We start from the raw sequence: 7,239 nt of genomic DNA on the forward strand, positions 1-7,239 counted from the left end.
CTTGGGGTCACAGAGGAGTGGAAAAACACTGATAAGACTGTAAGAAAATAAGACTCCCCTTTCTACTGGGCACCAAGTCCACAGAAAATTTTCCCCCAACTCACTTGGTCACTCGTTTCTTTTTTCTTTTCTCTTTTTTTTTTTTTTTTTTTTTTTTGAGATGGAGTCTTGCTCTGTCGCCAGGATGGAGTGCAGTGGCAGGATCTCAGCTCACTGCAACCTCTGCCTCCCAGGTTCAAGCAATTCTCCTGCCTCAGCCTCCCGAGTAGCTGGGACTACAGACGCCCGCCACCACATCCAGCTAACTTTTGTATTTTTAGTAGAGACGGGGTTTCACCGTGTTAGCCAGGATGGTCTCGATCTCTGACCTTGTGATCTGCCAACCTCAGCCTCCCACAGTGCTGGGATTACAGGCGTGAGCCACCGCGCCCGGCCTCACTTGTTTCCATATTGGAGAAAGTGAGATTGATGTGGACAATCAGTTTTCCCATGATGCTGAGTTTCCTGGCGGGAGACCTGTCCCTCTCTTAACCTGTAGAAAGTATCTTGAGTGCCTGAAGAGAGAAATATCCCTGAGGACAGGCAGAGACAAAAGGGGAAGATGGGATTACAATCCCCAGCCCTGGAAGCTCTGCTCCATAACTCTGCCAAAGGAGATGCCAAATCAGAGTGGCTGTTCAGCAGCACCATGCTGTAGGAGATCCATCCCACAGATCCCCTGAGCAAAAACCCCTAGCCGGCCTTCCTGCAATGCCAGGACATTCCCTTTGGAACCTCTCCTATTCAGGAAGAGCTGTGCTCGGAGTGTAAGGTGAAACCTGGGCTTAAGGCACCACCTAGAGCTGAAAAGGAGGCAGTGACCTAGCAGTAAAGAACCTCTAACCAAATATATGCAATAAAAACCAAAACAAGTTAGGCAGAGAAGGCCGGAATAGAAACTAATCTTTCAATGCAAAGACATAGATATACATCCACAAGAAACAGCAGCAAACAGGGAACCATGATCTCCCCAAACAAACAAAGCAAGGAATCAGTGACTGACCCTAGCAAGAAGGCATTAGGACAAATGCCTAATGCATGCAGAGAGAGCATTAGGACAGATACCTAATGCATGCAGAGCTTAAAACCTAGATGGCGGGTTGATAGGTGCAGCAAACCACCATGGCACATGTATATCTATGTAACAAACCTGCACGTTCAGCACACATATCCCAGAACTTAAAGTAAAAGAAAAAAAGAAAAGCAAGGCAAGAAGGCGATATATGAACTTTTTAACCAAGAACTCAAAATAGTGGCTTAAGGAAACTCAGTGATTTCTAAGCTAACACAGAAAAGCAATTCAGAAATTTATCAGAAATATTTAATAAAGAGATTGAAATAACACAAAAAAAGAATAGAAATTTTTCAAACTGAGAAATTTATTTGCTAAACTGAACAATTTGTTATAAGCTCTCAACAGTAGAATGGATTAAGTGGAGGAAAGAATCAGAGATTGAAGATAGGCTATTTGAAAATACTCAGAGAAGACAAAAGAAAAATGAATGAAAAGTAATAAAGATCACCTACAAAATAAGGAAAATTACCTCAAAAGATCAAATCTAAGAATTTTGATATTCAAGAGGGAGTTGAGCAAGAGCAAAGGGTAGAAAGTTTATTCAAAGAAATAACAAAACTTGTAAAAACTTGAGAAAGACATAAATATTCAAGGACAGGAAGGTCAGAGAACATCAAACATATTTGACCCAAATAAGAGTACCCCAAGGCATATAATAATCAAACTCTCAAAGGTCAAGGACAAAGAGAGAATCATAAAAGAAGAAAGAGAAAGGAAACAAGTAACATATCAAGGAGCTCCAATTCATCTGGCAACAAACTTCTCAACGGAAAGCATACAGGCCAGGAGTCACAAAACAATCAGAAAATAGGCAACAGTAGTAAGTCCTTATATATCAATAATGATAATGAATGTTAATGGACAAAATTCTTCAATTAAAAGTCAAAGAGTGGCTGAATGGACAAAGAAGCCCCAACTATATGCTGTTTACAAGAAAACCATTTCACCTACAAAGACACATATAGATTGAAAGTAAAAGAGTGGAAAAAGATATTTCATGCAACTAGAAACAACAAAAAAAGGGAGTAGCTATACTTGTATCAGACAAAATAGACTACAAATCAAGACTGTAAAAAGAGACAAAGAAGGTCACTAACTATTAAAGGGTCAATTCAGCAAGAGGATATAACAATTATAAATATCTATGCATCAAACACAAAAGCTCCCAAGCATATAAAGCAAACATTAATAGATTTGAAGGCAGAAATAGACTCCAATACAATAATAATATAGGGAATTTAACACTCCACTCTCAGTGATGGACAGATTATCTAGACAGAAAATCAATAAAGAAACACCAGGGTTAAACTATATATGAGATCTAATAGGTCTAACTGACATTTACAGACATTTCACCCAATTGCTGCAGGATGTACCTTCTTTTCATGGAACATGATTTAGAATAGATTACATCTTATGGCACGAAACAACTTTGAACAAATTCAAAAAAGTAGAAGTCGTATCAAGTATCTGGGTATATACCCAAAGGACTATAAATCATGCTGCTATAAAGACACATGCACATGTATGTTTATTGCAGCACTATTCACAATAGCAAAGACTTGGAACCAACCCAAATGTCCAACAATGATAGATTGGATTAAGAAAATGTAGCACATATACACCATGGAATACTATGCAGCCATAAAAAATGATGAGTTCATGTCCTTTATAGGGACATGGATGAAATTGGAAATCATCATTCTCAGTAAACTATCACAAGGACAAAAAACCAAACACCGCATGTTCTCACTCATAGATGGGAATTGAACAATGAGAACACATGGACACAGGAAGGAGAACATCACACTCTGGGGACCGTTGTGGGGTGGGGGGAGCGGGGAGGGATAGCATTAGGAGATATACCTAAGGCTAAATGGCGAGTTAATGGGTGCAGCACACCAGCATGGCACATGTATACATATGTAACTAACCTGCACATTGTGCACATGTACCCTAAAACTTAAAGTATAATAATAATAATAATAATAATAAAGAAATCATATCAAGTATCTTTTCTGACCACAATGGAATAAAACTAGACATCAATAACAAGAGGAACTTCAGAAACTTCACAAACACATGGAAACTAAACAACATGCCCTTGAACAACCCATGGGTCAATAAAGACTTTAAGAAGGAAATTTAAAACGTCTTGAAACAAATGGAAATGGAAATACAACACACCAAAATCTATGGGATACAGCAGAAGTAGTACTAAGAGGGAAGTTTATAGCAACAAACACCTGTATCAAAAAGGTGGATAACCCAATTATGCACCTCAAGGAACTAGAAAAGCAAGAACAAGCCAAAGCCAAATCCAAAATTAGTAGAAGAAACAATAAAGGTTAGAGCAGAAATAAATGAAATTGAGACTAAAAAACAATAAACAATACAGACCAACAAAATGAAAAGTTGGTTTTTTGGGAAAGATAAATAAAATTGACAAACCTTTGGCTAGACTAGAAAAAAGACACTCTCCTATTGTCATTGTTTTCAAAAAATAAACGTATATGTGTCACAAAACATATTAAATATATCCTTCAGGATCCCAGAATGCCTACTGATATATAGCATGTCCTGCTTCATGCCAGGTCCTGCTAATTAAGGAACTCCTCATAGCTGATACCTTTAATCAGTTATCAGAGCACTGAGGCTGATGTCAGAGATCTTTGCATTCATTTGACTTGCAATCTATCTTTCAGACTAGCCAGAGCAAGAGAAGTTGATTCTAGTCATTGTTAACTCTAGACAAGAACCAACAATTTCACTTAATAATGCCCATTATTAATAGTACATTGGCAAGTTAAGAGATCCACCTGACCAATTTAATTCCTGAGATATCACAGTTGACATTCATGACTTTTTCCCCAAGGTAGGACTGTATTTCTGCAGACCCATTCTCCACTTGCTCAAATGAACCCATTCCTTTAATAAGAGTTAAACTAGATCAAGATTTACAATGATAGCCTTGAAAAAACTTACCACAATTTATTTCTGTAATTACACAAGACTATCTTGGTTTATTTTACAAATAGACTTTTACTCCTGGGAACTTTAACTCACATGGATGTTATTTTCAGCTCCCAAATGCATTAATGCTGGTTTTGTGATAGGAAGTGTAATCAGAAGGCTGACCCAGCTGATGTATAATGATTTAAAATGTAAGTCTTGGTAAATCCTATTTTCCCTTTATTTGAAATCTCCTTTTTTTTTTTTTTTAAATCTTAAAGCCTTTACTTTCAGACATGATGGAAAAATCTTACAGGTACATATGGAACATTGATCTCCACTGAGTGTAAACAATCTAACCAGAAAACTCTGATGCCTGTCAATTAATGTTGAAGCTTAAATTCTGGGAGTAAGACATGTTGCAGGGCTGGAAGGAATGGATAATTAATATTTCTCTCCTCTTTCTCTCCCTCTCCTTTAACAGAATCTATACGAACCTCCTCATAAACTTTCTCAATGGCAGCCATGTCCTCATTGGGCCTCAGAAAACCCTTCTTCTATGCCCCCTCACGAATGTACCAGTGAACAAAGGCATGGTTGGCATACACCAGGTCAAAACTTGTGGTCCAGGTGAGCCCAGGCCTCAGCAAAGCCTGTGGTATTGCTCAGCATGCACACAGCTCTCTGTATCTTGGCCAGGTCTCCACCAGGTACTACCATGGGAAGCTGGTAATAAATGCCAACCTTGAAACCAGTGGGACACCAATCCACAAACTGGATATTGTGCTTGGTCTTTATGGTGGTAACAGCAGCATTGACATCTTTATGGTGTCACCACAGTGCAACAGGCAGGAAGCCATCATTTGCCATGGCGAAGGTCACATTTCATCATGTGGCTGGCTGGCTCAAATCAAGCATTGATGATGTCTGCTACAGAAAGCTGTTCATGATAGACTTTCTCAGCAGAGATAACAGGGGCATATGTGGCCAGAAAAAAGTGGACGTGGGGATAGGCACCAAGTTGGTCTGGAATTCTGTCACATCAGCATTCAGGGAGCCATCAGCTCTAAGGGAAGCAGTGATAGAGGGCATAATCTGATGAATAAGGCAGTTAAAGTTAGTGTAGGTTGAGCAATCAATATTGAGGTTTCTATGACAGATGTCTACCACAAAGGCACACTCAGAGTGCTCCAGGGTAGTGTGGGTGGTGAGAATGGAGTTACAGGGCTCAACTACAGCTGTGGAAACCTGGGACACTGAGTAAATGAACTCCAACTTTGACTTCTCGCCATAATGAACACAGAGACATTCTATCAGCAGGGAAGTGAACCCAGAACCATTTCTCCAACCAAAGCTATGGAAAACGAAGAAGCCCTGAAGACTTGTGCACTGGTTGGCCAGCTTGAGAATTTGGTCCAACATGAAGACAGTGATCTCCTTGCCAATAGTATAGTGCCCTTGGGCATAGTTATTGGCAGCATCTTCCTTGCCTGTGATGAGCTGCTCAGGGTGGAAGAGCTAGTGGTAGATGGCAACGTGAACTTTGTCAATGAATGTGGGCTGCAGGTCTACAAACACTGCCCTGGGCTTATGCTTGCCAGCACCTGTCTCACCAAAGATGTCAAAGGAGTCATCTCCCCCAGTGCTCTTGTCACTTGGCATTTGGCCATCAGGCTGCATGCCGTGTTCCAGGCCGCAGAGCTCTGAGCAGGGATTATCAATCTGGCCATCAACCCGGCCAACGTGGATGGAGATGTGCTCACACATAGTGGCTAGGGATTAAGAGGCAAAGGCAACAGGAGCAGACACCAGGTCCCGGTCACTTTTCCTGAGAAGCTAAGAGTCAAGGTAACACACTCAGAAATCACACTTTTAAAACTATTATTACTTAACATGTTCTGCTTCTGCTTAAATATATAATGACTTTAGGATAATTAGCATTTTGAGGCATACAGTATTACTTACTAGAGTCCCTTTCTATTATGTGTTTCTCATTCCTTTTTCAAAACAAAACAAATACTAATTTGTCTTTCTCCTGTAAGAATAAATATTGTAAACATTGGGACATTCTTTTATTTTCTGCCCTGATTTTGGCAAACCAGTCTTTTTGGTATATTGACCATAAGAGAAATTATTTAGTAGGCTTGTCTTACTCATGCACAGTTGGTGTTGTTCTGTTCTTTAACGTGTCTCAAGCAAAGAAGTTTAAAGAGCAGCACGGTAAGAAATTTGCCTAAGTTATATGATGGTTCTAGTCCCTGTTCAATTAATTGTGGTGTCCCAGGCAAATCACCCAACGCCTTGGTGTTCTCATCTATAAAGTACTAGAGTTGCTTTTGGCATTGCTGCCTGGCACAGAGTTGGCATTCAATAGTCTGTTAATATAAAAATATTAGTTTCATAAATATCTTCAAAAGTTTTATTATATTGAATTCAATTCATTTCTGTGAAAAGTAGTCAACCAACGAAATCGCATGCAAATTAACAAGGTCTACTCCTATTGCAAGCTATTCTCGTGGCAGTCTGAGATTAGAAGAAACTAGCACTGGAAGCAAAAGGGTAATAAAAATACAGTAACAGTGAACACTTTTAGTTCACTTTGTGGACAACTGAACTAGAAACCAGATGGAAAAAACCAACCAACCAACCAACCAATCAAAAATGACCCAAATGAACCAGTGAACTAAAGTAGAAAAGGATCACTTCCCATCCAGAACTGTTTTTTGAAAAATGTCAATAAATTCAGCTTCTTAAAAGAGCTTTTTATATTAAACCAGGCATTTTTCAAAGAGAAGCAGCTACCTTTGAGGTTCTTGAACTTAGATTGCAACACAGAGATAAGTATAATAGAGAGAGTGCACAATGTTAAGTCAAAAGTGGAGGGGAAGAGAATTGTGGGGACAGTTATTCTGGAGATCAAGAAAGAATTCAATATGCTTAATGCAAGGCAACTGCTGGGGTCCTTGTGTGTTAAACATTCTTATGAGAGGAAACTGTCTTCATGTTTTATATTTGCCTTAATTTTCTTTTATTATTTCCAGACCACCTCTATTGGTTATGCTAAGTAATCCTTTTCTCTTTTTGGAATTTAAACTTTTTAAGGAAACAAAAACTAAAGAAGAGAAAGCAAGACACATTGGAAATATGAACTCTTCTTTTACTGCATAAGAAAT

At 39.0% G+C, this 7,239-nt stretch overlaps 1 pseudogene; it reads right to left on the reverse strand.

Moving 5' to 3' along the window:
• Positions 1-4,678: 4,678 nt before the first annotated feature.
• On the reverse strand, positions 4,679-5,833 carry LOC129013839 (tubulin alpha chain-like; annotated as a pseudogene).
• Positions 5,834-7,239: the final 1,406 nt, after the last annotated feature.

Source organism: Pongo pygmaeus, chromosome 16, assembly GCF_028885625.2.
Source record: "Pongo pygmaeus isolate AG05252 chromosome 16, NHGRI_mPonPyg2-v2.0_pri, whole genome shotgun sequence".
Lineage (NCBI taxonomy): Eukaryota > Metazoa > Chordata > Mammalia > Primates > Hominidae > Pongo > Pongo pygmaeus.